This window comes from Hemitrygon akajei, chromosome 13, assembly GCF_048418815.1.
Source record: "Hemitrygon akajei chromosome 13, sHemAka1.3, whole genome shotgun sequence".
Taxonomy (NCBI): Eukaryota; Metazoa; Chordata; class Chondrichthyes; order Myliobatiformes; family Dasyatidae; genus Hemitrygon; species Hemitrygon akajei.
Window position 1 is genome coordinate 32,701,561 of NC_133136.1, and position 18,961 is coordinate 32,720,521.

Sequence of the window (18,961 nt, forward strand, 5' to 3'; positions counted from 1 at the left end):
GTATTAAAGTTGAACATGTAACATGTTTAAGTGATTACACACTGAATTTGGCATATTTGATAGAAATTGGTTAAGATTAAATAACGTCAACCTGATTCAGACCGAGAGTGATATTTTTCGAGGTGCAACTGTAGACAAGGCTCCACTTGAGCAATGTTTATCGACTGAGGTGTGTGGCCAATTTGCCCAGAAATTCTTTACCATTTTCTTTTTACACAATTGCTTCATGAAGGAGGATTTTCCTTAACTGCTGAGTGCACTGGCTAAGCCTTATGGGATTTTTTTCTTTGTAAGAAACACTATATCAAGGAAATTTCTGGGCTTTATTCACTTCCATTTATGTTAATAATTACTGCTTTTAAAAGTACCAAAGTATAACCATATAACAATCACAGCACGGAAACAGGCCATCTCGGCCCTCCTAGTCCTTGCCGAACTCTTAATCTCACCTAGTCCCACCTACCCGCACTCAGCCCATAACCCTCCACTCCTTTCCTGTCCATATACCTATCCAATTTTACCTTAAATGACACAACTGAACTGGCCTCTACTACTTCTACAGGAAGCTCATTCCACACAGCTATCACTCTCTGAGTAAAGAAATACCCCCTCGTGTTTCCCTTAAACTTTTGCCCCCTAACTCTCAAATCATGTCCTCTCGTTTGAATCTCCCCTACTCTCAATGGAAACAGCCTATTCACGTCAACTCTATCTATCCCTCTCAAAATTTTAAATACCTAGATCAAATCCCCCCTCAACCTTCTACGCTCCAATGAATAGAGACCTAACTTGTTCAACCTTTCTCTGTAACTTAAGTGCTGAAACCCAGGTAACATCCTAGTAAATCGTCTCTGCACTCTCTCTAATTTATTGATATCTTTCCTATAATTCGGTGACCAGAACTGTACACAATATTCCAAATTTGGCCTTACCAATGCCTTGTACAATTTTAACATTACATCCCAACTTCTGTACTCAATGCTCTGATTTATAAAGGCCAGTGTTCCAAAAGCCTTCTTCACCACCCTATCTATATGAGACTCCACCTTCAGGGAACTATGCACTGTTATTCCTAGATCTCTCTGTTCCACTGCATTCCTCAATGCCCTACCATTTACCCTGTATGTTCTATTTGGATTATTCCTGCCAAAATGTAGAACCTCACACTTCTCAGCATTAAACTCCATCTGCCAACGTTCAGCCCATTCTTCTAACCGGCATAAATCTCCCTGCAAGCTTTGAAAACCCACCTCAATATCCACAACACCTCCTACCTTAGTATCATCGGCATACTTACCAATCCAATTTACCACCCCATCATCCAGATCATTTATGTAATGATGAGTTTGAGATTTTTGGTTACTGCTTCACAGATTTTTTTTTTGTATATTTTCTCTTCAGATTTGTCTAAGCCTTAATTAGTTTGATTGCTGTTAAATAATTCCAGCCCCCTTTTTTTATTGTGACAAGGCCCTACCCTAACCCCTTCCTGGAAAAGTTACAGAATGCTCCATGGACATTCAATTCCAAGCCAAACTTGTGGAAAAGATTTGAGGTGAATGACAAAAATAGGAAGAAATAATTCTCAACTATAAATTGTGGGTAGTAGTAGTCCTTTGGGAGATTTCTTGTAGGAGCCCTGTGTTCAATGGATAAAATTATCCAAGTTTAAAAGTGAAGAACTTCCCTTGCAAAGAGTGATAGTTGCAGTATAATTATTTTTTATTATTTGACAGTTCCAGATGCCACGAAGGACAATGGGTCACCCAGTCATCTTTGCTTTCTTTTCCACCTCCAAAAAGGGAGCAGAATTTCTTGAGGAGAAGTTCACTGCCATTTGGCAAGATAGTGTTCCAAAAGACTGATTGGTCTATGACTGCTCATGGTTTTGATAAAGACCAATTAAAAGTGGAGTGTCAATATTGAAGGAAGTAGAGTGTAGACCAGAGAATATTTATAATCACAGAAGATCATAATATGAACACAACTAAGTCATCCATCTTCTTTCAGCCTAATTCAGCATTCATCAATATCTTAGCTAATATTTTACCTCAGCAAAATTTTACAATGCAATTGTCATAGCCCTCAATTCCCTTGGTATTTAGAAGTCTATCAGTCTGTGTTTTAAATAAACGCTATGGCACAGCGGTATGTTCTACTGCATCTCAGCTCGAGACCTGGGTTTGATCCAGATTATAATGCTGTCTATGTGGAGTTTTGTGACTGTGAGATTCCTCCAGTTGTTCAAGTTTCCTCTTGCATGCCAAAGACCTTCTGGTTTGTAGTTTAATTGGCTAAATTGCTGTTAAAGGAAGTATGTGGCTGGAAACTTGGGTGTTGGGGAGTGCAGGAGCAACAATGGGATTAGTGTAGGATTTAAAAAATGTTGAATAATAATTGATGCAAATGCAATGAACCAAAGAATCTGTTTCTGCACAGGCTGATTGTATTCAATGAGTTTCTACAGCTTTCTGGAGTGAAGAATTTGAAACATTCACCACCCTCATCTTACTCCTAAATAGTCTGTCCTTTATTATGAAACTGTGTCCCCCGATCCCAGACTCCTCAATCAGTGGAAACTTCCTGCATTTATAGCCTGTCAAACTTTTTAAGAATCTTGTAAGTTTTCAAATTGGGAGAATAAAACCCTAGTATAGTCACCCGCATATGGCAGAACAACCATCATTGCAATTGGTCTACGTGAATCTTCAAAGAATTCTATCCATGCCAAATACATTGTCTCAGGAGAAGAGGCCAAAACTAAGCACAGTATTCCAGATGGGTTCTTGCCAAAGCTTAAAGGACCATAATTTAGTAATCCTGTTATCAAATTGTTATGAAGGCTAACACATCATTTGCCCTTCTAACCATCTTTGGCATGTGTACTTTTGCCCTCAGTGAGTTATGTACAAGAACATTCAGGTTCCTGAACACTACCTAGCCTTTAACAAAAACCCTTCTTTTCTGTTATATTCTCCAAAGCAAATGCCCTTTATTGTACCGCTTTATATTTCAGCTGCCAGTCACGCTGCTTGTCCATATGTCCTTTAAACATCTTTCCTTTTTCACAGTCTAGTTCAGTTTAGTATCAGATAACACTTGGAAATACCCTCTGCAAAATAGTCTATGCAAATTGTGAATTAACAGGGCCTAGGCATTGATCTTTGTGGTGTTCCACTAGTCACAATCCGTTAATTTGAGAAGGATACATGATTTGCTTTCTGACCAAATATAATTCCCTATTTACAACAATATATTTCCACTGATTCCAAGTGCTCTATCCTTATTTCCTAACTTCATTAAAAGTTTTATGAACATCCAGAAACACATCCTCCACAGGTTCTCCCCTTATCTGTTGATACACTAAGAAATATGCAGTAACTAAATCAAAAACTATTTTCTTTTCATAAATCATCATTGACTCAGCTCAAGAACACCTTGTGCTTTTCCAGGTGTTCTGTTTTTACATCAATTCTTATAGATTTCATCATTTTCTTACCACTGACAATAAGGTAAGAGGCCGGTAGTTCTGTTTTCTCTCTTCTTCCTCAAATATGGAGTCACCTTTGTTATTCTCACGCTCTCCAATCCAGATACAAATCCAGAATCTACAGAATTAGATATGACAACCAGACCATCCACTATTTCTATAAACACCTCTCAAAATTTTGGGATGTAGACCCTCAGAACCTTGCCAACTTCTTTAATTCCATCTTTTGACTAATGCTGGTTTCCTTAAGATCATCTTATGGTCAAACAATTAAACAAAATGAATGTTCTGCACAATAATAATAACCATTTTTACCTGGAGTTACTTTGATCTGGACACATACCTAACATGAAAATTATCATGACTCTACCAGTCCTACAAACTTACACAAGCAACATTTCAAGTTCTTTGCACGTTTACAAAGGAAACACGTTCAAATCTGATTAAGTTGTATAAAACTATAAATCAAATAAGATTCCCATTGCAGACTGGTAATTAAGTTATATTCAAACATAAAAGTGTACGTAAATAGTTCCTGAGAACATGAAAGTTATTATGACATTGTGAATGGCTTTTTTATGGTCTTCAGACCTACTGTCTAGCTCAGAAGTTGCAAACAATTATGGCTATAAATCAAAAATAACGTTGGAAGGGTTTTGGCCTGAAACATTGACTGTTCATACATTTCCATAGATGTTGCCTGACCTGCTGAGTTCCTTCAGCATTTTGTGTGCGTTGCCTAAGAAAGAGGTAAGTTATTGTCAGAGAATGTGGGCATAGATTGATAGCAGAACTGGTACTTACACAGGCATGAGGTGCCACATAATGTTCTTTTATATTATAATTTCTCTGATTCTATAAAGGAACATTTGATTTGTTTTTACATAGCAAATTAAATTCACTAGCGCTGATGCAACAGGCAGACAGTAAGTGTAGATCTGTATTTCTATCTTGATTTATAATTAGTTGCTGTTAAGCACACATTAACAGCCAGTGAACTTTTCACTGATTCAGTTAGCTACATTTTCCTTATTCAAGGTGTATGCAGAATAAAGAAAAATCTTTATATGGCAAGCTGAGGTTTCCCAGGCTGGACCTCATTTATCATAACTGAAAGTAAAATATCTATGTGGATATCATCATAACTGACTGACACTGATTCAGTTTTTATGGCGATCAATTAGCTATATAATTTTTACCCTCCCATTGATAACAGGAACTACTTTGATATATTTGAACTGATAAATGATAACAACATGCATACTAAATTTTATAAATTCATCTTTAAATTACGATCAAAGGTCACAATTTGTGAAGTTGCTGGCTCTCAAATAGGGAATCAGCTCTGCCAATCAGTAGTATTTTTTCTTATTTTTGAATCTTTTGAGCTTAGGTGGAAGAATATACTCTACACAATCTTAATTTATTGGTTAATTCCTAAATAAAACTACAAAGGTCTATTTATAACAACATCTCAATGAATACAAAACAGAAATATTTGGTTAATGAGGCTCTGTTGTGATATTAATGTTCCTGGTACAAAGGTTTGTGCAGTGCTGCTTTAATCAATCAGTTGGAGGTACAGCTAAGTGTATGACTCACAGTGGCCTATTGTATAATAAACAAATTCAATTTATTGGGAAAGCCATCTGCGTTCAATAATAGAGGGAACGGCGGCAACTTGTTAGTCAAATCAAGTTTATTGCTGTGTGCACAGTTCAAAGTCGAAGGTGAGTTTGTTGTCTTGTGCACAAGTAAATGCATGCAAGTCAAGTCATGTCACTTTTTACTGACATTTCGACCATAACTGCTAGTACAGTACACAGTAAAAATGAGACAACATTTTTCAAGACCATGGTGCTACATGAAACAGTACAAAAACTACACTGAACAATGTAAAAACAACACAGAAAAAACTACGCTAGACTACAGACCTACCCAGGACTGCATAAAGTGCACAAAACAGTGCAGGCATTACAATAAATAATAAACAAGACAATAGGCATAGTAGAGGGCAGTAAGTTGGTGTCAGTCCAGTCTCTGGGTATTGAGGAGTCTGATGGCTTGGGGGGGGGGGGGGGGGGAAGAAACTGTTACATAGTCTGGTCGTGAGAGCCCAAATGCTTCGGTGCCTTTTCCCAGATGGCAGGAGGGAGAAGAGTTTGTATGACGGGTGCATGGGGTCCTTCACAATGCTCTTTGCTTTGTGGATGCAACGTGTAGTGTTAAAGTCTGTAATGGCGGGAAGAGAAACCCCGATGATCTTCTCAGCTGACCTCTCTATCTGCTGCAGGGTCTTGCAATCCAAGATGGTGCAATTTCCGAACCAGGCAGTGATGCAGCTGCTCAGGATGCTATCAATACAACCCCTGTAGAATGTAATGAGGATGGGAGGTGGGAGATGGATTTTCCTTAGCCTTCGCAGAAAATAGAGACACTGCTGAGCTTTCTTTGTTATGGAGCTGGTGTTGAGGGACCAGTGTTGCTTTCTCTGTGTTGTGTTTTTTTATTACGTAGTTCGGTCTCGTTTTTTGGACTGTGTCATGTAACACCATGGTCCTGAAAAATGTCTCATTTTTACTATGCACTGTACCAGCAGTTATGGTTGAAATGACAATAAAAGTTGACTTGACTTGAGGTGAGATTCTCCGTGAGGTGAACACCAAGAAATTTGGTGCTCTAGCGATCTCTACCAAGAAGCTGTCGATGTTCAGTGGGGAATAGTCGCTCCATGCCCTCCTGAAGTCAACAACCAATTCTTTTGTTCACTTTCAGAGACGGATTGTTGGCTCTGCACCAGTCCGTTAGCTGCTGCACCTCCTCTCTGTAAGTTGACTCGTCGTTCTTGCTGATGAGGCCCACCACGGTCGTGTCATCGGCGAACGATGATGTAATTAGAGCTGTGTGTCACAGCACAGTCATGGGCCAGCAGAGTGAACAGCAGTGGACTGAGCACACAGCCCTGGGGTCTCCCAGTCAGGAAGTCTAGGATCCAGTTGCGGAGGGAGGTGTTCAGGCCCAGTAGGCTCAGCTTTCCAATCAGTTTCTAAAGGATGATTGGGTTCAATGCTGAACTGAAGTCTATGAACAGCATTCGAACATACGTGTCTTTTTTGTCCAGGTGGGTTAGTGCCAGGTGGAGGGTGATGGCAATGGCGTCATCTGTTGAGCGGTTGGGACGGTACGCAAACTGCATGGGGTCCAGTGAGGGGAGCAGCAGGGTCTTGATATGCCTCATGACGAGCCTGTCGAAACACTTCATGATGATGGATGTGAGAGCAATGGGACGGTAGTCATTGAGGCAGGACACTGAAGACTTCTTCGGCACGGGGATGATGGTGGCGGCCTTGAAGCACGTTGGAACGATGGTGCTGCTCAGGGAGATGTTGAAAATGTTGCAGAGGTGCAAAGAAGAACTTACTTGGAGCAGAATCACAGGCACCTAGCATCAGATACAAAACATTCACAAGATAAGCAATGTTTGTATAACTATATATAAATTATACAAACACTTTTCAAGAAAATCACAACAAGGACAAGCAAAAATCTTTTGAAGTGCAAACTGGTCGAAGTGGTCCGTTTGCTATACTGAAATAGTGGCTTTTGCCTGGCTTGGTTTAGGAGCTGAATAGTTGAAGATGAGGAGCTGTTTTTGAAACTGGTTTTCTGTACCTCCTGCATGATGGTAGCTGAGACAAGATGTCATGGCTTAAATAGTGGCATCTTCAGTGGTACATGTTGAACTTCTTGTTACAGCTACTGATGGGGGGAGGGATGTGCCAGTGATGGATTCCTCTATTCTAGAAACATAGAAAGCCTACAGCCCTTTGGCCCACAATGCTGTGCCAAACATGTACTTACTTTAGAAATTACTAGGCTTACCCATAGCCCTCTATTTTTCTAAGCTCCATCTACCTATCCAGCAGTCTCTTAAAAGACCCTATCATATCCACCTCCATCACCATCACCGGCAGCCCATTCCACACACTCACTGCTCTCTGCATAAAAAAACTTACCTCTGACATCTCCTATGTACCTACTTCCAAGCACCTTAAAACTGTGCCCTTGCGTGCTAGCCATTTCAGCCCTGGAAAAAAGCCTCTGACTATCCACACGATCAATGCCTCTCATTATCTTGTACACCTCTATCAGGTCATCTCTCATCCTCTGTCGCCCCAAGGAGAAAGGCCAAATTCACTCAACCTGTTTTCATAAGGCATGCTCCCCAATCCAGGCAACATCCTTGTAAATCTCCTCTGCACCCTTTCCATGGCTTCCACATCCTTCCTGTAGTGAGGTGACCAGAACTGAGCACAGTACTCCAAGTGGGGTCTGATCAGGGTCCTATATAGCTGTAATATTACCTCTCGGCTCTTGAACTCAATCTCACGGTCGATGAAGGCCAATACACTGTATGACTTCTTATCTACACAGTCAACCTGCTCAGCAGCTTTGAGCGTCCTATGGACTCAGACCCCAAGATCCCTCTGATCCTCCACACTGCCAAGGGTCTTACCATTAATACTATATTCTGCCATCGTATTTGACCTACCAAAATGAACCACCTCACACTTATCTGGGTTGAACTCCATCTGTCACTTCTCAGCCCAGTTTTGCATCCTATCAATGTCCCACTGTAACCTCTGACAGCCCTCCACACTATCCACAACCTTTGTGTCATCAGCAAATTTACTAACCCATCCCTCCACTTTCTCATCCAGGTCATTTATAAAAATCACGAAGTGTAAGGGTCGCAGAACAGATCCCTGAGGCACATCCACTGGTCACCAACCTCCATGCAGAATATGACCCGTCTACAACTACTCTTTGCCTTCTGTGGGCAAGCCAGTTCTGGATCCACAATGCAATGTCCCCTTGGATCCCATGCGTCATTACTTTCTCAATAAGCCTTGCATGGGGTACCTTATCAAATGCCTTACTGAAATCCATATACACTGCATCTACTGCTCTGCAGTTTCTTACGTTCCCATGCATTTGTAATGTCATAGCAAACCATAATGCAAGTAGTCAGGGTACTTTCAACAGTATGTCTATAGAAGTTTGTTCGTGTTTGATGATGAGCCAAGCCTCTAACTCATAAGACTGCAAAAATACTAACATGATTTTCTTATGATTGCATCTAGGCCCGGGGCAGGTCATCCGATCTGTTAAAGTCCCAGAACTTAAGGCTGCTGACTCTCTCTAGAGACAATCCCTCAGTCTAGACTGGAGCATGCTTTCCCTCCTTCCCATTCCTGGAGTCAACAATCAGCTCTTTAGTTTTACTGACTTTAAGCAAGAAGTTGTCATCTTGAAAAAAAGTCAAACAGACGACCTATCTCACATTGGTAAGCTAACTCATCACCATGTGTCATTTGTCCAACAACCTGTACTGTCATCTGCAAATCTGAAGATGTGCTTAGTCACAGAGTTCTGTGCATATAGAGAGTAGGAAGGGGGCTCAGCATGCAATCTTGAAGTGAACTTGTGTTGATCATTGAGGACAAGATGCTATTACCAATCCTTACCGACAAAGGTCTGCCAAGGAGGAAATTGAATATTCAGTTGTAGATGGAGGTACAGAGGTCCAGAAGCTTGATGATGAGATTGAATGGGATAGTCGTGTTGAATGTCAAGCTGTGGTCAAATAACAGTACCCTGGCATATGAGTTCTTGTTGTCCAGATGGCCCAGAGTAAAGTGAAATGCCAGATAAATTGAATCTGCTGTTGTCCTGTTGTGGTGGTAGGCAAATTAGAGTGGATCCAGGTCATCTGAGGCAAGAGATGATTTGCACCATTACTAACATCAAAGCACTGCAGCATGGTTGATGTAAGTACTACCATGTAAGCAATAGCAGAACACCCCCATCCCCAAAGTGAACTCGATCTAGAGTCTATCAAAATCTATGGTCCATAACCCAACACATCGGTATTTCAGACAGGGCTCCCTCCCCCCAACTGCCGACTACATATTACAACCTTTGCTTGCAAAATGGTGCTGTGGCCTCTTCACAGGCTGGTGTTGCCAAAGCACTCACTCAGTGTTGCCTTCTTATTCCCTGTTCTCAAGGTCAAGATCATTTTGGCACAATAGTATTAATCATCAAGAAATGCAGAGTTTTCTTTGTGAACATTAGGCTGGGCTCAAGCATAAGAGGTTGAGTTTCATTGAACTTTTGCTTACCAATATGGCTTAACAATATTGGGATATAGGCAAAAGGTATTGCTTATTATCTATTGTCACTCGTCACTCTAATTTCTTCAAAAGTAAAAGTATTGAACTTGGATTCTGCTAAGATGTCAACATACACTTTCACCCTAAACTCTGTCAGTCAGCTTTGCTTTTCAACTTATTGAATACTCATGGGGGGTTACAGTGGTATTGTCCGTTTTTTAATGTGTGTCACGTTTATTTCTCTCAATGCTTGTCTACAAAACTAAATATCTCTTCATTTTGTTGCAGAACCTTGTGCTACAATCAATCTTCACCTCCTTCATCTAGTTTTGCTCAACGGGGTCATTCTGTTGTCCTCTACAAAGGGTGACCTTGCCTTCTAACCAGTACAGTACATCATAAACGCAAAAAAAATCCAAAGTGAAACACACAAAATGCAGGGGGGGAGCTCAGCAGGTCAGGCAGCATCTACGGAAAAGAGTAAACAGCTGACGTTTCGGGCTGAGACCCTTCATCGAGACAGAGAAGAAAGGGGGCAGATGTCTGAATAAAATGGGAAGGGGAGGGGAAAGAGGCTAGCTGGAAGGTGATAGATGAAGTCAGGTGGCAGGAAAGCTCAAGGGCTGGAGAAGAAAGAATCTGATAGGAGAGGAGAGTAGACAATAGGAGAAAGGGACCCGGGAGAGAAGTGAAAGCTCAGAGTGAGGAACAGAGGTGGGGGGGGGGGGAGGTGTATAGCAAATGCATCATGTTTGCTATTATTGTCTCAGAAGAGAATGTTCTGAATTTTAAATTGCTTTTCATCATTGAGTCTATCTAAATCTCCTATGATGTAAAAGCCTGTAGTTAAATCAATTTTAACATCAATTATTGGTTTAATTTTGAAATCGCTATATTTATCTTTGCGGTGATGTATATGGTGTTCAGACTACGTTGCTACATCACTGCTTGGCACCGTTTCAGTAGGAAAAGTGTGCAATTCTTGGCTGTGAAATTTTCAGAGGCAACATGGTCTTGCAAAAGCAAATCATATTGACCTGAAAAGACATGAACCTTACTTTGGGGTGCGCCGGATGCACAGCCAACGAAAGAGGCACATCTGAATCTGGAAATATAGAAATGTTGCGGAGGTTCTTGTATAGTGTGATTGCAAATTTGGATCTTTACACAGTGCACAAATAACACTAGTTACATTTCATCCTGGAATATTAACTGCCAGAAAGTGGGAATAAGTGCTGCAGGTCTTGCAATACAGTGCATTCCAGTTAATTGTGACACTTTGTGACCAGTATATTTTGGCCCAAATAAACGGTTGCCCCAATTAGCTAAGTTATCATGGAGATAGTTAAAAAGGTATAAAAAAATTATAATTTAACTGAATAACAAATTATGTATTTAAATAAAATACAGAACAAATTAGAACATTACCAATACAACTACAGTACTATAAAACTGTGTATTTGTTCCTCATAGTTTTCAACGGAGGAAGTCATCCAGTGTATGGGGTATCCCAGGGAGGGGGAGCGCCTCTGGTGAAGGGGCTTGTTGTGTGGCTCACCTGTGGCACCAAGTAGCCGTTTGCATGTGACAGCGACCATCGCTTCCACAGGCAGCTAAACCGGGTGAGGGTGGCTGGCAGGCCTCATACCCTGGTGAAATAGGTAATGCCCGCCCTCGCATGTGAAGTCTGCTCCAGTGGACAGGGCCGATGAGATCAACGGCCGTGAAGGCAGTTCTGCAGCACTTCGTGGGGAGTGAAGGGCACGATAAGGCACAAAAAAGTCATGGTTATCCACTACAGCCAAGGAAGACCCCAGCTTGTGATGACCCAAACTTCGCAGTTTGTGAGTGTGGAACAGTCCCCGTGCAATGGCTTTTCCACCTTTAAAACTCTCCTGCATAGGATTTTCTGTTATTGTTGGATACAATGCACATCCAACATGCTGCCGTGTTCTTTCGATTGACTGTAAATGAACAAAATCCGCCCAGACACCTAGTGCAGATAAAGTGTTGCCTTCATACAATGCTATTGATCACTGCATCCTCCAAATCTTTTATTTTCATTGTAACATTCAAGATGATTGTCAATATCTTCAAGTTCCTCGTAGTCCCTAACTTGATGAAGCAGTGAAATTGTTTAATTTTTAATCCCGGCTGTTTCTGGCAACTCCAAGCATGAATGCTTGAAACCACAGTGAGCAAAAGAATTCCAAATCATTTTATTGCTTATTTCTCACGGTACTAATTTACTATCAGTGATAAGAATCACTGCTTTTTGAATGCAAACACAAGCAACTGACACTGATGCTATTTAAAAACTTTGCTCAAGTCAGTGATTCCCAACAGGGGCGGTTACATGACCTAAGGGGGCGTTTGGAGAAAGAGGGGCATTCAAGATTCTTGGGGGGGAATAATTGCAGTAATTGGCACCCTAACTTGAGGCACGAGATCTGCCCAACCATGTCAACCCATTGCCATTGTCAACATCCGGTAGGCATTCCCAGTTTGTGTTAATATTTTATTAATTTAACCCCATCATCGATGGATAAATACATACAGTGGAAGGTGGTGAAGCCTTGAATTCTAATCTTGCTAAGAAACAGAAATTACAGAAAATCTGTCAGTACAATGTTACATACCTGGAGTGTAGTTTTATTCCATTCCCATCAGATCAGCGCCATCCCATGTGTCTTATTTGTAATGCTGTGCTGTCTAATGAAGCCATGAAACCATCAAGATTGCAGGAACACTTCAGTAAAAGACACCTGAAAAAGCTACTTAGTTACTCAGTTCCAGAAGAAGAAAGAAGCACTTGAAAAGCACTGCACACCTGAGCCATTTGCTAAGAAAGCAAAAATGACCTTTGTAGCGGATGAAGCTTTTCATTCCAGAACCAGGGAGATGTCATCCTTCTTCGTAGAAAGGGGCTTCCCTTCGTCCACCATCAATGCTGCCCTCAACTGCATCTCTTCCATTTCACGCATGGCTGCTCTTACTCCGTCCTCCCGTCACCCTACAGGGATAGGGCTCCTTTTGTCCTCACCTACCAACCCGCCAGCCTCCGCATCCAGCACATAATTCTCCGAAACTTCCATCATCTCCAATGGGATCCCATCACCAAGCATATCTTTCCCTCCGCAACCCCCCCACTTTCTGCTTTCCACAGTGGTCACTCCCTATGCGACTCCCTTCTCCATTCATCCCTCCCCACTGTTTTCCCTCCTGGCACTTACCCTTGCTAGTGGAATAAGTGCTACACCTGCCCCTACACCTCCTCCCTCACTACCATTCAGGACCCCAAACAGTCCTTTCAGGTGAGTCGACACTTCACCTGTGAAGCTCTTGGGGTCATTTACTGTGATCGGTGCTCCTGGTGTGTTCTCCTGTATATTGGTGAGACCCGACGTAGATTGGGAAACTGCTTCACCGAGCACCTGCAGCCCATCCGCCAGAAAATGTGGGATCTCCCAGTGGCCAACCATTTTAATTCCACTTCCCAGTCCCATTCTATTATGTCAATCCTTAGCTTCTACTGTCATGATGAGGCCACACCCAGGTTGGAGGAACAACACCTTATATTCCATCTGGGTAGCCTCCAACCTGAAGGCATAAACATTGATTTCTCTAACTTCTGGTAATGCTGCCCCCCCCCCCCCATTCATCATTCCCCATCCCCTTTTCTCTCTCTTACCGTATCTGCTTACCTGCCCATCACCTCCCTCTGGTGCTCCTCACCCTTTTCTTTCTTCCATGGCTCCTGCCCCTCCTATCAGATCCCCTTTTCCAGCCCTGTATCTCTTTCACCAATCAACTTCTCAGCTCTTTACTTCACCCCTCCCCCTCCCTGTTTCACCTATCAGTTTGAGTTTCTCCCTCTCCTCCCCCACCTTTTAACCCTACTCCTCATCTTTTTTCTCTCCAGTCCTGCTGACGGATCTCAGTCTGAAACGTCGACTGGACTCTTTTCCACAGATGCTGCCTGGCCTGCTGAGTTCCTCCAGCATTTTGTGTGTGTTGCTTGGATTTCCAGTATCTGCAGACTTCCTCTTGTTTCTGATTGTGGTCTCATTGCTTCTTATCGCATCTCCAAAGTGATAGCAAAGTGTGGAAAATCTCTGGTAAAAGATTAATGATGCCCGCTGTATCAGAAGTGCTTACCACTGATCTCTAAAGGGATACCAGTATTTTAAAATCAATTCCTCTGAGCAATAATGCTGTAGCTCATTGTATTGACAAAATGAGTGAAGACATTGAGTATCAACTATGTACAGAGCTGTAGAAAACAGAATTTGGGATACAACTGGATGAGTCAACTGTGCAAGACAATGAGGCATTGCTAACGGCATATGTACCATTTATCAAAATGGAGAGATTCTCTTTTGTAAAAAGTTAAAAACAAATATCAATGGAGAATCAATCTATGATGAGCTCAAAACTGTACATTGAGTAAAAAATAATCCTGATTAGGAACATGATTTCTAGTGCACTAATGGAGAATTAAGGGTTATGTGGAAAAGGCAGGTAGGTGGATTGTAGTGCATGACCAGCTCAGCCATGATCTTATTGAACGGTACAGCAGGCTCAATGGACTAGATGGCCGACTCCTGCTATATTTCTAATGCTCTAATAGAGAGATGTTTTAAGGTTTGACTGCTCATCCAGCAATCAACGCGGCAGCCACAAGCTCCCACTATGAACCAGAGTGCCGCGCACCCTGAGAATCTCACAATAAACCGGAGAATGAAAGATACACGATTGGTGTAGCAAACCCCATCGCATAGAGTTACCCCACCAGTTCCATTCCATGAGAAATTGTTCTCCAGGTATCTCAATCATTATAGGCTGACGAAAAGAATCAAGAACGCTCATTTTTCTGGATTCATTATAATTTTGATCATTCAGCCATGATCTTATTGAACGGTACAGCAGGCTCAATGGACTAGATGGCCGACTCCTGCTATATTTCTAATGCTCTAATAGAGAGATGTTTTAAGGTTTGACTGCTCATCCAGCAATCAACGCGGCAGCCACAAGCTCCCACTATGAACCAGAGTGCCGCGCACCCTGAGAATCTCACAATAAACCGGAGAATGAAAGATACACAATTGGTGTAGCAAACCCCATCGCATAGAGTTACCCCACCAGTTCCATTCCATGAGAAATTGTTCTCCAGGTATCTCAATCATTATAGGCTGACGAAAAGAATCAAGAACGCTCATTTTTCTGGATTCATTATAATTTTGGTCTGATCATCGCACAGTCAAGTAGAGGTTTTTTTTCTGTTCTTCCTCTTTTAAATACAGTGGATTCTGGTTAATTAGTCCATTAGTTAATTGGGGCAACCACTTATTTGGGAGAACAACTAAAGAACAAAAACCAACTGAGAAAATAACTGGGATTCTCTTTTTGTTTGGGACACTATGCTGCTCAATAGGTACAGGAGACTGTTGCCAGACAGTTTCTAACTAGATTCAGTCATGTGAACTTGTGTGGCTATTAGACACTGCGCTGTACTTAGAGAAGTGTTTCCCAACCATTTTTTTAGCCCACTGCCCCCCCCCACCAAAGCACCTCCCTACTTACCAACGCCCTTTTTAGGCACAATGCACTTTCTGGCACCCCCATAGTGTAAAAAACATGACTACCATACGCTGACATGAGAAAAATGATTCTGCATTCAATTTTTATTTATCTTTATAAACTTAGATCACACAGTATCTGTGTCCTCTACAGTAGCTTCAATAGCAATGTGGCTTCAAGCAAGAGTTGAAGTACTTGCTTCAAGTTGTGACAGCAAAAGCCTTCAGTTCCCACGTGTAGCAATGTCCAAGTGGTTTCTGTTATTTGTGAGTATGTGGTTCACTGCACTGAAGTCCCTTTCAGCAAAGCAGGAGGATGGAAATGCAATGAAGAGCAGTTTGGCTCCTCTCTGAAGACCAGGAAACTTCATATATCAGTGTAGTTATATACCATAAAAGCCAACATTTTTGAAAAGTAATTTTGCTTCTTCATCATTCTGAATTTTGATAATTTCTTTTTGCAAGCTTTCTTCCTGTTCTTCCACTTTGCAAAGAGATGGGCTAATTACTCAATTCAGAATTTCCAGATTATTCAAGTCTTTGAATCAATTCTGAAAACCCTTCTTCAGTGACTGCAGACATAAGCAATCCTCTTGCAAATATGAAAAAGAGTTCCTTACTTTCCGTGCAGGGAAACTGTGCGAACATTCTTCTCCCAATGTTTTGCTTATATATTTACAATCCCCCAATAAAAGTGGACACTATATTTTTTGCCTAGTTAAATTGAAATTCTCACCCTTAGAATGTTAATTTTGTCATACAGATCGGCTGGGTATGCCACATCACGTAGCATGTTTCCCAAGATCGGGTCAACTTCGAGTAAAAATTCAATAACATTTTCAAAAAGATCAAAGAACCATTTTAAGCAACAGCCTTTTGACAGCCAATGCACTTCAGTGTGAAGAAGCAAGAATTCAAACTCTTCATCTTGGCATAACTGGCAAAATATTCTGCTATTTAATGGACGAGCTTTAATTTTGTTGTTAGCAGATATTACAAGAGTCATGCTTGTGGCGATAGGCAAATTGCAGTGGGTCCAGGTCCTTGCTGAGGCAGGAGTTCAGTCTAGTCATTACCAACCTCTCAAAGCATTTCATCACTGTTGATGTGAGTGCTACTGGGCGATAGTCTTTAAGGCATCCCTGGCTGAGGCTTTTGGCTGCAAGATGTTGACAATGAATTACAGAATCAGAATCAGATTTATTATCACCAGCACGTGTCGTGAAATTTGTTAACATAGCAGCAGCAGTTCAATTCAATACATAATATAGAAGAAGAAAAAATAATAAATAAATCAATTACAGTATATGTATATTAAATAGATAAAAATTGCGCAAAGACGGAAATAAAAGACACTAAAAGTGTGAGGTAGTGTCCAAGGGTTCAATGTCCATTTAGGAATCGGATGGCAGAGGGGAAGAAGTTGTTCCTGAATTGCTGAGTGTGTGCCTTCAGGCTTCTGTATCTCCTACATGATGGTAACAGTGAGAAAAGGGCATGCCCTAGGTTCTAGAGGTCCTTAATAATGGACGCTGCCTTTCTGAGACACCACTCCTTGAAGATTTCCTGGGTACTTTGTAGGCTAGTACCCAGATTGGAGCTGACTAGATTGACAACCTTCTGCAGCTTCTTTCAGTCTCATGCAGTAGCCCCCTCCCCCCCACCCCATACCAGACAGTGATGCAGCCTGTCAGAATGCTCTCCACGGTACAACTATAGAAGTTTTTGAGTGTACTTGTTGACAAACCAAATCTCTTCAAACTCCTAATGAGGTACAGCCATTGTCTTCCCTTCTTTGTAACTGCATCGATATGTTGGAACCAGATTAAATCCTCAGAGATCTTGACACCCAGGAACTTGAAGCTGCTCACTCTCTCCACTTCTGATCCCTCTGTGAGGATTGGTAAGTGTTCCTTTGTCTTACCCTTCCAGAAGTCCACAATCAGCTCTTTTGTCTTACAGACGTTGAGTGCCAGGTTGTGGGCATATTTCACTCCTGCACGCCCCCTCGTCACCATCTGAGATTCTATCAACAACGGTTGTATTGTCAGCAAATTTATAGACGGTATTTGAGCTATATGTTTATACAGAGAGTAGAGCAGTGGGCTAAGCACACACCCCTGAGGTGCACCAGTGTTGATCATCAGCGAAGAGGATATGTTATCACCAATCTGCACAGATTATGGTCTTCCAGTTAGGAAGTCAAGGATCCTATTGCAGAGAGAGGTACAGAGGCCCAGGTTCTGCAACTTCTCAATCAGGATTGTAGGAATGATGGTATTAAATGCTGAGCTATAGTTGATGAATGGCTGGTGGTCTAGATGGTCTAAAGTCGTGTGGAGAACCACTGAGATTGCATCTGACATTGACCTATTGTGGCAATAAGCAAATTTGCAGGAGTTGTCACTCATCTGATGTCGCCTCCAACCTCATTCAAAATTGTCTCTTTGCCCTTGAAATTGCCTCTGCAAATCATACCTGGTGTTCTGAGGAATGAACAGTTAAAATTTCAGGCCGAGATGCTTTATCAGGACTCAGAAAATGAAGTGTTTCCCCTTAAGCTTGCATTAGACCTCACTCTGATGCCACAGACAGACTGGAGATCAATGTGGAATTAATATGGAAAGCAACTAGAAGCTCAGGGTCGCCACTGTGAACTGAAATCATCTGTTCTAGTGAACAATGAATGTAGTACACTAGATTGGAAGCAGTGCAAGTGAATCGCTGCTTTACTTTAAAAGGGTTGCTGATTTGTGGGAAGAGAAGGGGTTAAGGGGCAAGTATTGCATTACCAGTTGTTCCACGGTAAAGTGTTAAGGGGAGTGGGGGGCATTTATTGGTGTGAATGTGAGAGTGAAACAGGAAGCTTCAAATCAAAAAGTCTGCTGGGAAATGCTGAAAGGGGAGGAGTGAAGGTGAGTCTTGTGGTAGTCTCTTTGAAGGTGGTGGAAACTGCGGAGAATGATGCATTGAATCTGAAGGCAAGGACCAGAGGAACTCCAACCAAGTGTTTTCCTGGAGGAGAGACACAGAAAATGGATGAGATGAGATCAGGGGCTTTGTTAACAATGGGAGTGAGGAAGCAACATGCTGAAAGAAAGAAAATGTTTCAGAGGAACTTGTATTGAAAGTCTAATCATTGGAACAAGTCCATCAGAAGGGGAGGGGGAGGGAGAATGTCCAGCCCGATCAGCAGGGTTTTCCTCCTCTTCTGCATTTTGCAGATTTCACATTCTTTTGCTTAAATTCTCACCTCTTAACTGCTCCCGTTCACTGTTTATCCCAGTGGCCACCCTGCTTTCCTGCTTTTACCCGATCAGAGGCAACCCCTTTCCCCACCCTACCTACTGTTTTAATAGCATCTTCCTTTTTTGCAGTTCTAATGAAGGCAACTGAAACATTGACTCTATTCCTTTCCTCACAGATGTGGCTTGACTTGCTGAGTATCTGGAGCATTTTCTAGTTTTGGTTGGAAGAGAAATGGGATTACTGAACTCTTTTATTGGTCATTATTGGTCAGGTAAACTTTGTTATCTATTGTGAAACGTATAATAATAAAGGCATATTTATATAATAGGACCCATGAGAGAATAACAAAATATCTGAAAGAATTCCAGCTATTCCTTCATTCAAGAAATTCTGAGAAATATTTTGTGCAAACATTTGTTAAATTGAGAAGACAAGTAAAATTTGGTAAAATATTTGCTAGTGTACAT